Consider the following 14,590-nt stretch of genomic DNA (forward strand, 5'->3'; position numbering starts at 1 on the left):
TTGAATTTTTGTATAGCAACTTAAAACTTCCCTACAGCTATATAGTGAAATCTCCTTGTGAAAATTAAATATAAATTTTTTGAAATTTTAAATTATAATTTTGCTTCCACATAAGTAAATAATATATCTATATAATTCAACTTTTAGCAAAAACAATGTTTAATGTTGTCTTCTTTCAGCAAGTAGGTATACACTAATTATGAGGTCCACTCTAAATAACACTGCTCCTTGTTTGATGTTTGCACATATTTGAAATTAGCAATGAATTAAGTAAAGGGTATGAGAGTAGACTATGAAAATTCCATCACAAACTTGTGTTATCATTAAATCTGTTCAGATTTAATGACAGCATTGGCAGTTAAAATGACAATGTAACTGTGTGATGTTAAAGTTTATGCTGCATACTTGAGTCTATTCTACTAGTGAATAATAAATGAATTACTGCTTGCAAAAGTGTTCAATTACTAAAATGAACTAAATTTGTCTGCCTAATCTTTCTTCTACCATTGTTATCCCTAAAATTACCAATAGTTAGAAGTTTATGGCTCTGTTCTCTTCAACATGTGCAGCTTGTCATCATCTTGCCAATAGACATCTACCATTCAAAATCTTCCAAATAATTCATCTGTAATGCTACTAAATAACACTGACTCGAATCTATAAAATGCCTTTATTATGATAATATAAAATAAAATAAAATATATGCGTACTGATCGTATAACTGTATATTAAAATATTAAAACAAAATAAAATAAAATAAATGCTCTATAACAAGAATAAAATACAATAAAATATACAAAATTAAAAGTGATAAAAATTGTTTAAAATCACTAGATCCACTAACACAGGAGCTTTCGGTAGCAGTGGCCACCTTCATCAGCTATAGTGGTTGCAGGATGACCGACAATCTATAAGTATCACATACATCTCAGCAGGTCTGCGACAGTGGCATAGCTAGCATGTAGGCAGGCAAGACAATTGCCTCCGGGCCCTTTAGGGGGCAAGGGAGTCTTTGACTGTCTCCTCTGTTTTGCAATTTTCATTAATTAAGTAGGGGGCCCCGAACATGTTCTTTGCCTCCGGGCCCAAAAAAGGGTAGCTACACTACTGGTCTATGATATGAACTATGGTGTCTGCGCACGGTTCACTTCTCGTGCATTGGAACCAGAAACTGGACGGGGCACTCTAAACCGTTCTTCTCTTCTTAGGATAAGGGCTTCAAAGAGTGGATGAATGCAACATGCAACAGCACTTATCCCTATTAAGATATTAAGACTGTAGTGCTCAGATGAACATATTCTTAAACTCTCCAGCCATTTCTGGTTCCAAAGGCCATGTGCCTTATTCATGATCATGACTTCTTTAGCTGTAATGCCATGCCCAGTTTCTCAGGCATGTTCCGCTACACCTGAACCTCCATAATTTTCTGTCTTAAGGGCTCTATTGTTTTCCCCCAGGTGATCCCACAGTCTGTGTTTCATTTCCCCAACGTAACACCCCCCCCCACAATCAGGACACTCAATTTCATATATGACCCCATATATATATTCGTCTTATATTCAGTTTACTTCGGATGTTGAATGGGGGGGGGGCCCTTTCCATTCCTAGACTGTGTATACAGAGAAGGACGACACCTGAAAACTAAGATTTACACTAAACCTATGTGTTGGGACCAATACACACACTTCAAAACAGCTCAGGCCAGTTGCCACAAAAATAGTGTGGTTAAGGCCTTAATAGGCGCCTCCATAGCCAGGTGGGAAGGAGCAGCAGTGCGTAGCACACACTTCTTGATTAGACCGGAGTTCGAGCCCGTCACCACTAAATACGGAGGATACGGAAAGGTCAGGGAATGACCACCGCATATTCCTGGAGCAATATGGCCTTAGTTGCTAATGCTCCTAAAAACCCAACAACAACAACAACAACATAAGGCCTTAATGGAAAAGGTGGGGTCCTGCTGCTCCTCGTCTGAAAAGAGAGGCGATGAGATTAAATGTGTTACAGCGGATCTAGTAACATGCGGTTAACCCCAGAGCACCATTGAGAGGTGTTTAAGAGGTATGAACAACAGTCACAGGGATGCTTTTAGACCTGTTTCCACCGCATACATCCCCTATTATCCGGGCATTTCTGAACCCATTTCCCATATCTAGCGTTCGTGTAAGATACGCTGTGTGCAGCTGCCAGGTCGGAGGCTGCACACAGTAGTGTCCGCAACCAAAGATCCTATTGCAGAAAGGACACTAGTGAGATCATATATGAAATTGAGTGTCCTGATTGTGGAGGGTGTTATGTGGGGGAAACAAAATACAGACTATGGGATCGCCTGGGAGGACACAATAGAGCCCTTAAGACAGCAAATTATGGAGGTTCAGCTGTAGCGGAACATGCCTGGGAAGCTGGGCATGGCATTACAGCCAAAGAAGTCATGATCGTGGATAAGGCACATGGCTTTTGGAAACAGAAATGGCTAGAGAGTTTAAGAATATGTTCGTCTGAGCACTACAGGCTTAATAGGGATAAGGGCTGTTGCATTCATCCACTCTTTGAAGCCCTTATCCTATGAAGAGAAGAACGGTTTAGAGTGACCCGTCCAGTTTTTGATTCCAATGCACAAGACGTGAACCATGCGCAGACACCATAGTTAATGTCGCAGACCTGCTGACATGTATGTGGTACATATAGATTGTCGGTCATCCTGCAACCACTATAGCTGATGAAAGCGGCAGCTGCTGCTGAAAGCTCCTCTGTTAGTGGATCTAGTGATTCTAAACAACTTTTACCGCTTTTAATTTTGTATATTTTATTATATTTTATTCTTGTTATACAACATTTATTTTTTTTATTTATTTTTTAATATTTTAATATACAGTTATACGATCAGTATGCATGTATTTTATTTTATTTCATTTCATATTATCATAATAAAGGTGTTTTATAGATTCGAGTCAGTGTAATTTAGTAGTATTACAGATGAATTACAGAGTTCCTGACTCCAGATGCCTTTTCAATGAATCTTCCAAATGTCTATACTGTTTTTAAAAAGTGTAACTGCATCACTAGTCATTTGCATTCTGTATTATGTAAGATTAGAAATATGGTGGGAGACTTCAATGCTAAGGTTGGAAAAAGACAAAACAGCGCAGAAAGGGGAACTATAAGAAATTTTGGAATTGCTGAAAGAAATGAAAGAGGTGAAAGACTTGTGGAATTTGCAGAATCACAAGGACTGTCAGTAATGAACACTTTTTTCAAGAAAAGGGTGAACAGAAAGTGGACATGGAAGAGTCCAAATGGATTAACTGCTAATGAAATCTTCATCCTCACTAACAGAAGTTATATTGTGAATGATGTTACCGTCCTGAATAAGGTAAATGTTGGAAGTAATCACAGAATAGTAAGATGTACACTTGATATAGATGTAGGAAAGGAAAGGAAAAAACTGACTCGAGTAAATAATACAAAGGTCTTTGAGATAACAGAAGAGGAGAAAAGCAGTATGTACTGGAACTTAAGAACAAGTTTGAGCTTCTGCAGACTGCACAGGACAAAGATATCGACGAGGAATATTACAACTTTCTGAAAATGATAAAGCCCAAGAAACCTATAGGGAAAAAGAAATCCAAAGAAGAAAAAAAAAATTAGTCAAGAAACACTTGTCATGATGAACCGAAGACGACAAATGAAAAGCACGAAAACCACTGACAGGTAGAAAATTGAATATACTGAGTGATGCAAAGCCATTAGAAAGAGACTCAGAGAGGACATAAGAAGATTTAACACAAGAAAAGTAGAACAAGCATTAAGGGAAAACAACGGATATAAATCAGCAGCCACGAGCAGTAATACAGAAAGACAAATGATACTGAAAATGAAGAATAGCAATGGTGTACTTATAAACAGCAGATAAGGCATAATTAAAATAGCAGAAGACATAAAATATAGAGAATTATACAAGGAGCGAGGGAATGATGAGAGCAGTGGGGAAGATGGATTGCAAAGTAGCAACACATACGACATACCCGATATTCTTCCTGATGAGGTAGAACATGCATTGAAGAAAATGAAGAATCAGAAAGCCCCGGGAGAAGATGAAGTTACTGTAGAGTTGTTAAAATTGGGAGGAAGAGATATAACACAAAAACTGGCAGGGCTCTTCACAAAGTGCATTACAAAAGGTGTGACGCCTAAGCAGTGGAATAATGCAATCATAGTTTTGCTGCATAAGAAAGAAGATAAATCAGAAATTGGAAATTACAGACCAATTAGCTTGTTATCCCATATCTACAAGTTGTTCACAAGGGTCATTACTAACAGATTAGAAAGAATACTTGATGAGAATCAACCGAAAGAGCAAGCTGGCTTTAGGACAGGATTCTCAACTATGGATCACCTTCACATAATATCACAGCTAATGGAGAAAGCAAATGATTATAAAACACCATTATGTCTGGCACATTTGTGGATTAAGAAAAGGCATTTGACTCCATACAGCATAAGGCAATGTTTCGGGCACTGCAAAGACAATGCATAGATACCCCACATATTATGATTTTGAAGAAAATATATGAGAGTGCTACCTCCTTTATTAGACAGGACAAAGACAGTACGAAATTTAAAATCGAAAAAGGAGTTCAACAAGGAGACACAATATCTCCGAAGCTGTTTACTGCTGCCCTTGAGGAAGCTTTCAGACGATTAGACTGGTCGCAGAAAGGAGTCAAGGTGAACGGAGAGAACCTAAACCATTTACGATTTGCAGATGACATTGTGGTCATAAGCCACGATCCCAAAGAATTAGACGAAAATCTTAATCAGTTATGCACAGTTAGTAAGGATTTTGGACTAAAGATGAATATGGCTAAAACAAAAGTAATAGTAGTAGTAGTAGTAGTGGCATGTGATGCAAGAAAGCAAGTGTATGAGCTTATGCAGCATCAGCCAAAAAAAAAAACACACCATTCCCTCCAAATGCCTGTCCAGTTCCTCCTTAAATTTATTCAACCTATCAACTTCCACAACGACAGATGGAAGTTTTTTCCAAAAATTTACCACCCGCTGGCTAAAGCCAAATTTCTGCACATCTATTCTACATCTGTCTTTTCTTAATTTGAATTTATGCCCCCTTAGTTTCGTAATCTGAAAAAATGGAAGGATCCCATCAGAATTCAGCGTGCTCAACCCATTCAAGGCTTTATACACCTCAATCAGATCACATTGCAGGTACCTAGTCACCAGCCACTGCAATTTGCAGAACTTAAGTCTCTCTTGGTAAGAGGATCCCTTTATCCCCCTCACCAATCTTGTTGGCCTTCTCTGTACACGCTCAAGTAAATCTACATCCTTCCTAAAATGAGGCCTCCAGAACTGTACGCAGTACTCAAGGTGGTGCCTGACCATTGCCTTATACAGAGGGACAATCACCTCCTTCTCTCTGCTAGCAAAATTCCTATATATCATTGACAAAACCCCATGACCTGCCCTGGCAGCCTGTCTGCATTGCTCAGAAAACTTCATATCTGACTGCACAATTACTCCCAGGTCTTTTTTCATTTTCTACCACCTTAAGCATAGTACCACACAGCTGGTACGTTTCTCTGGGGGTTACTTCTACCCATATGCAGTACTGTGCATTTGTCAAGGTTAAACTTCAGTTGCCACTTCTTAGCCCATCTGCCCAAATTATCTAGATTCTGTTGCAGTAGCACACTGCCATTACTGTCATAAACAACCCTGCCAACCTTTGTATCATCTGCAAACTTCGACATTAAGCCTGATATACCTTCATCAATATCATTGATAAATATACAAAACAACAGAACTCCACTAATAACATTAGTCCATGAAGAGCAACACCCATTGATTACCACCCTCTGTCTTCTCCCACTTAACCATCCTTTTATCCATTGTAGCAACTTACTCTTAATACCATTCTGCTCAAATTTGTACAATAGTCTTCCATCCACAACAGTGTCAAAAGCTTTCCGGAAATCCAAATATATCATATCAAAATTATTTTTGCATCCAGTTCCTTTGTAACCACATCATAATATCCAATCAAATTTGTCAGACAAGACTTTCCCTTAACAAACCCATGCTGTGTCTGAATTATTGCTGCAGTCTTGTCTAGATGATCCTGCAATGCATCTTTAACCAGTGACTCCATTATTTTACCCGGAACAGAAGTTAAACTATCTGGTCTGTAATTACTCGTGTCACCCTTCGATCCCCTTCGATTTGTGAATTGGGGATACATTTGCACATATCCAGTCTGTGGGAACCTCCCCTGAGTCCAAGGATGCTCTCATAATTATGGCTAAGGGTTTGCTTAGTTGCTCTTCCGCCTCCTTTAATATAACTGGATAGATCCCATCCACCCCAGGTGCTTTTCTTATGTTTAACTTCAACAATTTCTCCTCCACTTTTTGCTTTCAGTTATTGCAAAATCATTAAGTATCCTGCTACAGTTTGATAATCTTCTGCCATTTTCAAACCTTAATAATTCCTCATGTGTGAATGTAGATGCAAAATACTCATTCAGTTTGTTTGCTATCTGAGCAGGATCATCAATGGTCGAACCATCAATGTCAAGTGGCCCAATCAGATTCATCCCCTTCCTTTTAGAGTTTATATTTCTCGTAATCTGCCTTCGCCTGCCTAACCTCCTTTGTGACCTGATTACAGACTACCTTATATCTGCCATTGGCTTCTGAGTTGCTTGAAAACTTATGTGCATCCCATGCATTTTTCTTCTCTGTTACGAGTCTCACTAGTTCATTAGATAACCATTTAGGTCTAAACCTTGAACAATACTTCTTAATAGGTATGAAACGTTTAGTAGCATTCATGATTAATTCCTTGAATGCATCCCACTTAGAATTTACTGTTGGTAACATTGTCAGTTGATTCCACTGTACAGAATTTAAACACTGTCGGAGACCACTGTACTCACCTTTACGGAAGCAAAAACCCTGCTACAATTTGATAATGATTCCTCATGTGTGTGTAATGATGAACAAGTATGCACAGAAAGGGAAATAATGATTGAAGGAGCAGTAATTGAAAAGGTGGAGTCATATACTTATCTGGGACAAGTTATTAGCTGTAATAATGATAAATGGCTGGAAGTCAAGAGAAGAATAAATTTTGGATGGATAGCATTCAGGAAATATAGTCACATACTGAAGAGCAATATCCCAGTTTGTCTGAAACGTAAAATAATGAGCCAATGTATACTCCCCACCATGACTTATGGAAGTGAAACTTGGGCACTCACCAAAAGAATGGAAGAGAAGCTGAGAACTACACAGCGAAGAATGGAACGAATTATATTGGCAATCAGACTGTTAGATAAGAAGGGAAACACGTGGATTAGGCAGCAAACTCAAGTAAAGGACATTCTTATCAAAACTAAAGAACTAAAATGGTCTTGGGCAGGACACATAGCTCGAAGACATGATGACAGATGGACTATGAAAATAACAGAATGGTATCCAAGAGGAGCTAGAAGTAAACCTGGAAGACACAGGCGGAGATGGATAGATGAAATTCATGAGTTTGTGGGTAGTAAATGGATGGCCAGTGCTCAAAACAGAAGGAACTGGAAAGTTGGTGGAGAGGCCTTCATCCTGCAGTGGATTGAAAATGGCTGATGATGATTAATACGGGCTGTTGTACAGCCCATATTTATATCCCAACTCTTTGCATAGTGAATTTTTGGCAATGCCTTTCAGAATCACTCTCTGACAGTAGGGTCCTAATGACAAAAGGAATTGAAAATGTTCTGAGGAGTTTTTTTTTTAAAACAGCATAGTTTTTAAGACAAAAAAAATATTAAAGTTTCATGACATCACTTCTGGTATCGGAGGAGAGAATGCAAAGTTACTTAGTAACACTGGAATACAGAAAATAACATAAAACCCACATGCCATAATTAACATAACTTGAAAAAAAATTATTAAACAAAAACCATGAATTCCCTTTTAATTTATTGGGTACCACTGTGCAGGAATCAGCAAAAACTTGAATTGTGTAATAATAGTTCAGTTTTATTCACGATACATATTCTAAGTGACCACTTTTTTGCCGTGATGCCTACATTTGCACATCATACATGCTCAAGTATGTGTGGCACATTTTTAATGGCATGCCATGAACAAGTTACCAAAGCACCTGATCAGTATTTGCTTCAGACGGATCATGCTTTCAAATAGTCCCACAAATAAAAATCAATGGTATCCAGCTCTGATAACTCAGCAAGATATTTCACTGGTGTATCATGTTGGTGCATCCAAAGTAAAGAAGGATTATGCAGATTGAAAGAAATGTGGACATGCACCCTAAAGGTTCAAATATTCATTGTCACCAGGGCAACTGAGTAAAATAGGTACACTAATAATATCTGGCCAACACATAAAATGTTACAAAAACGAAAATAATCAATTTTGATTGATTACATGCTGTAGCACACGAAAATTACATTTGCTTTTGAATTACAGTTGGTGTCTAATATAAATGCGAGTTACTCTACATTATCAACTATGGCACTCAGCAAAATGCATGGCAACACCACACTTTCAGTACCAACAGACTCTTATAATGTAATTGGCAACTGTCGCCTCACTCTGCATCACATGATAAGTTGTCACCCCAAATGCATCTTCAATTCTGTTGCAGTAATCTTCACGACTAGGTACTGGGTGATTTGTTCTCAGTTAACAGTTCTCTGTAAGACTCCTACTTTTTGTGCAATTTTTGTATTGTGTAAGATTAATATGCCCTGTAATTGTGTGAATAGACCAGAAGACTTCTGTTAAGCATGTGGAGAAGTCACGTTAGCTTCAAGAAAGTGTGCCTTAACTCGAGCCATAAAAAAGGCCTACTTCTTGGATGGGCGTAAAGTAGGTTATTCCCAAGTATGCATATAAAGTAGGCAACCAGGACAACAACTGAGCTCCACACATACGCTGCACTACATGTTCATCAAAACTCAATGCGTGGGTGAATCGAAAGAGACGTTTTATGCCTTTCGCAGTGCCCATGATTGGAGGGAGCCAACAAATCACATCGCAGACAGTTATTTCTGTATGGTGCCTCCTATTAAAAAAAGGATGACAACAGGTTGGCCAAATTTTGAAAATTGGTAAGCAGGACAACTTGAAATGAAATGTGCAGTATAGAATTTTTTCCTTCGAAAAGTAAAAGAATAATATAAAATTAAATTAAAATATATTTTAATTGTAATATAAAATACATTTTTTTTATCAATCAATCAATCATATATATTTGTTATATTATTGTTCTTAATATTTATCCTACATAAACTATAATATTATTTCTAACAGTTATTTTAAAAATAGGAAGGAAGACTACTTTTACTTTATACAATTTTCTTTAGATTTCGCTAGTTTTAAAATTTCTTCTCCTTCCGAAGATTTCAAAAACTTTTTTAAATTTTGAACGGGAGATGTTATAGTTTTCTTTCACTATAAGTTCGGCTTCAAAATTTTCGAATAAAAAAACGGTTTCTCTCTTTCCGCCAAGCAGTTTTCATTAAGCTGAAAACACTTTCTGATGAAGCATTTGAATGTGATTATTCACAGTACATTACAATATCTTAAATGATTATTACTGTTTTTTTTTTTAAATTTAATTTTCAAAATTATTTCACTTTAAATCAAAAAAAAGGAAAATTCATTTCAGTATTATTACTAAAATAATGTAGGGCATAGATAAATTAATACGTTATAAATGTAATTTAAAACAACAAAGGGACAAAAATATTTCGCAATTCTCATTTTTCTCTTGTTATTAGAATTAACTTTTAACACATCCATTAGATTCCTATAAGAATTAATTAAAAATATGTAATCTCAATAAATTAACAGATTTTTCCTCTTTTATTGGGACAAATGATAGTATTATTGGGAAGTGGGACTTGAAGTACAGCAGCTGTCTACGCCAAGGGATCCACCATTTTGTCCATACCTTAATCCTTCTAAACTGAACCTTTGAACTGCCGAAGAATAAAGCTATGCTTTATTCTTCGGCAGTTCAAAGAATATTTATTAGAAGAAAATTTATTCTTGAAATTTATTCTTCTCTTCACTTCCAGCCATTAATCATTATTACAGCTAATGATTTGTCCCAGATAAGTATATGAATCCACTGTTATGTTATCAGTATATGTTATCAATTTCAATGAATTCAAACTGCTCCTTCAATGATTATATCCCTTTCTGTGGCATACTTGTTCAACATAACTTTTGTTTCAGCCATATTCATCTTTAGTCCAAAATAATTAGAAAATCTACATAACTGGTTAAGATTTTCCTCTAATTCTTTAGGATCATGGCTTATGATCACAATGTCATCTACAAATTGTAAATGGTTTAGGTACTATCCATTCACATTGACTCTTTTCTGCGACCAGTCTAATATTCTGAAAGCTTCCTCAAGGACAGCAGTAAACAACGTCAGAGATATTGTGTATCCTCGTCGAACTCCTTTCTCAATTTTAAATTTTGAAGAAAACAAGCACTGTGAAAGCAAAAATAGAGTAGAAGTGTGTTATAGGCCTAATGACTCGAATAAGTACAATGAACAGTTGTACAGAGAAATCGAATGGGCTAGTAAATCAGAATGTCTTATAATGGGGGATTTCAACTTCCTGGATATTGACTGGGACTTGTGGGTTGGTCACTAGCACCCTAGTAAGGCTTTTGTGGATTTTTATTATTATTATTGTTGTTGCTCATATTATTTCTCCCTGATTGGGGGTTCCACTCCATGATGGGTACTGTTACCAAGTACACAGGGTGGTTGTAATGTCCAGTGTTACTGTCGGTCAAGGAAATCTCTGACTATCCTACAGGTGTTCAGGATTGCGACTTTCTGGAGTTCCTTGTAGGTGTTCTCTGGCAGACCTATTGCTGCTTTTGTTCTCTGGGAGACCTACTGTAGAGTCTTTGGTACCATACCAGTGATTGACACGATGATTGGGATGGTTGATAATTCTTGCATATACCACATCTCCTTGATCTCATGTCTCAGGTTCGTGTACTTCCTAATTTTTTCCTCACGGGTTTTCTGGACAGTACTGCCTGGGGTTCGTACTTGTAGTACGGTACACTTTCTTCGATCAATTCGTATTTCCTTGCTAGCTTCTGATGTATTATTGTGGCTACCTGGTCATGTCTATGAAAGTACTCAGTCTGGGTGATCACCTGCACCCAGTGGTGATGTGTTGGATCATTTCTGAGGCCAGGTGGCATTGTCGACATGTGCCATCTGACATTCCGGGCTCCTTTGCGATGTATTTTCTATAGTTTCTGGTGTTGATTCTGGTGAAGGATTCATGCTGGCCATCCAAGACCAGGTTGGCCATGCTGGCCAACCTGGTCTTGGATGGCCAGCATGAATCCTTCAGTCTCGAGGAAGAGTGTCCAGCTTGTGAGCCATGCATTGGAAGCAATGGTGTCGATGTGATCTTAAGGGAAGTCATTGTAGTGTCTGCCATGGAGTGTCTTCTTTGCCAATCTTTCTAACTTCATTTCTTGTACTGTCTGGGCGGGAGGGGTTACCTCGCTTAGGTTGAGTGGGGTATACCACTTATCTATCTTTCTTATAGCCCGGTGGAGTGGTGCTGTGTTGTTCTCGAAGTAATCCTCCAGGTTAACTATCGCTGTTTTCTGTTGTTCTATCAGGCCCCTTCCTCTTTCTTTTCGAGGTATTGTTATTCTCTCCACTGCTGATTTCGGGTGGTGTTGGCAACTCTGGGTCATCATTCTCCTTGTCTTTCACATGATATCTTCTAGCTCAGTGTTAGTCCAATCTATGACCCCAAATGTGTATGTTAGTACTGGAGTTGCACAGGTGTTTATGGCTTTAACTGTGTTCCCTCCGTTCAATTTTGCTTTCAGCAGGCTTCTGATTCTCTGATAATATTTTTCGGTCAGGTAATTCTTGATTTCCTTGTGCTCTAATTGCTCAGCCTGCATGATCTCTAAGTATTTGTAGGTCTCTCCTTCGGTCATAGCTTAGATCTCTTTACCAGTCAGCAGCTGGTAGTTTCGGCCAACTAATTTTCCCTGTGCAAGTGTGTGTGGGTCTTGCATTTTTCTAGACCAAATTCCATCCTGATCTCCTTGCTGAATTCTTCAGTGATCTGGAGTAGTTGCTGAAGTTGTTTCTCGGTTTCCGCGTAGAGCTTCATGTCGTCCATGTACATCACGTGAGTGAGGGTTTATAGGTTCTTTCTTCCTTCTTTGAGGTTATATCCATACTTGCTGCCATTGAGCATGGCGGATAACTGGTGGAGTGCTACACAGAATCACAGTGGGCTGAGAGTAGCTTCCTGAAAAATTCCTCTTCTAATGGGGTTTGTCCTGGTTTTGATGTTCTCGACCCTAATGGTGTACTCCATTTCGCCATTGTTGCTCCTAGGAAGTTTGTCACTATCATATTGACCTTGTAGATCTTCGGGGTCTCTATTAGCCAGCTATGAGGTACAGAGTCGAAGGCTTTGCAGTAAGGTATTCGATGTAGGCCGTGTATAGGTTGTGGTGCTTCTTGAAGGCTTGCTCAATAGCTGCGGCATCTATGGTTAATTGCTCCTTGCCTCCTTTGCTCCTCGGCTTGCATCCTTTCTGCTGTTTGGCCATTATGTTCTGACTCTCTAAGTGGTCTGATACCTTCTTAGTTATGCAGCTGGTCAGGATCTTGTACATCATTGGGAGGCAAGTGATTGGCCTGTATTTTGCCGGGTTTCTTGTATCTTCATCTTGAGGCTTCAGATATGTGACTTCTTCAGTGAGAAACTTCGGGATTGTCTCCGGGTTGCTTCTCATTCGAGTGAACTGCTCTGCTAGGGGGTGTGTGTGTGTGTGTGTGTGTGTGTGTGTGTGTGTGTGTGTGTGTGTGTGTGTGTGTGTGTGTGTGTGTGTGTGTGTGTGTGAAGGTGAGTTTCTTGTACCAGTAGTTGTGGATGTTATCAGTTCCCGGGGTTCACCAGTTGTGGGTGTTCCTGATCGACTGTTTTACTTCTTCTTCTTGAATCTCCCACTCTCTCATCTCTTGTATGTTCTTCATTTTCTTTCATTTTACTTCTATCCAGGGTGCTCTGTTGTTATGTCTAACTTCACTGCTCCAGATATTTCCCCAGAACTCTTCGATCGTCTTCTTTTCGGTGGTCCGTTTTCTGCTTTCTCATGTTCACTTAGTTTCCTGTAGAAGGCTCTTCGGTCCTCATCAAAGACTCAGTTGTTTATTTTCCACTGGGAGCTCTCTTTGAATCGGTGTAGTGTCTTGCTGAGTGTGAGGAGGTTCTGCTTCAGTGTGTCCAAGTATTCTCCTATTCTCTGATTTCTGGTCTCATGTTTGCTGTGGATGCTGTTTCTCTTGAGGATGCTCTTCACCTTTCCAACCAAATTCTTACTTCTATTACTCTGTTGGTACTGGGTCAACTGACCTATCTTGACTCTTAATTCTTCTATCTTCTGCTGAAATCTTCTTTCCCAAGCTGGCAGTTCCTTCTGTTTTCAGTTCTTCTGCTGCTGGTCTCTTGTTTCTTTTCCATTAATCCTAGTGGCTGCTATGGCATCACAGTATACGGCTGTGTGGATAGCCTCCAGCATTGCACCATTCTTGTCAAGGTAATGTGGCATTATTTGCTGGTTGAGGTGGTCTGTTTCTCTCCACAGGATTTTATTTGGCCTCTGCTTAGGTATCACATGGGTTCTTGTGGGGTTCATTCCTTCCAATTCTGTTAGGACCTGCTTCCACTTGTCTTGTATTCTGGATAGCATGACGTCGCCTCTTTCCACTTCAGCTACTCTGGGTTGTATTTCTTCTTGCTGTTCCTCCTCTGGTTCCATATTGACCATATTTTTTTGCTTTGTAGCAGAGCGCTGACATCCTGCTTGATTTTTTCCAAGATGGCAGGAGCTATAAGGTTCTTTGAGACAATGTTCCTTCTTTGGTCTGCTAATTGCTGTTCTGTGACCCGAATATCCGGGTATCGTTCAAACCACTTGGTATGTAGTCGCGATCTGTACATTGTCATATCGGTCTCTAGACTGGTTATTTCATAGTATGCTCACATGATGTATGTATTCATTTCAATGCTCCACTTCATGCATTGGCGTTTTCTTCCTTCCTGGGTGTTCACTAGTGCAGTTGCGCAAGAAACACTTCCAGTTAGTGGGTCTGTATGGTCTTGCCCTTCTCTTGTGGTTTCCTTATGGGGGACAGCACCACTTTCTCCATCTTTTTAAACTAACCAAGGCCTGAATGCGAGTGACTTTATCCTGCGCCACACTCGATGCAGTATAAATAATATTTATCTGCGACATCATCCATCTATGGAGGTGGACTTCTTTATGGTGCCACTATCTGCTTTACCACTTTATGGTGGACACGAGATGGTGCCACTATCTGCCTCATCCATCACTCTGACCTTGAGGAAAGTAAGTCCAATGGGATAACTTTTACGATGTTTTTTTTTTATCATTTAATATTATTATTATATCTCCCAGCATAATAGAGCCGTGTTGGGGTCCACCAATGTGGTATTCGGACCCGGTTCCGT

The 14,590-nt window shown here is 39.0% G+C and overlaps 1 protein-coding gene across 2 annotated transcripts in view; it reads right to left on the reverse strand.

Moving 5' to 3' along the window:
* The window catches only part of LOC150091211 (hemocytin-like), a 1,750,539-nt gene that overhangs the window by 1,079,631 nt on the left and 656,318 nt on the right, over positions 1 to 14,590 (reverse strand). The window lies entirely within an intron of this gene.

The sequence above is a fragment of the Mastigoproctus giganteus genome, chromosome 1 (genome assembly GCF_048544385.1).
Source record: "Mastigoproctus giganteus isolate SK-2022 chromosome 1, ASM4854438v1, whole genome shotgun sequence".
In the NCBI taxonomy this organism is placed as follows: domain Eukaryota; kingdom Metazoa; phylum Arthropoda; class Arachnida; order Uropygi; family Thelyphonidae; genus Mastigoproctus; species Mastigoproctus giganteus.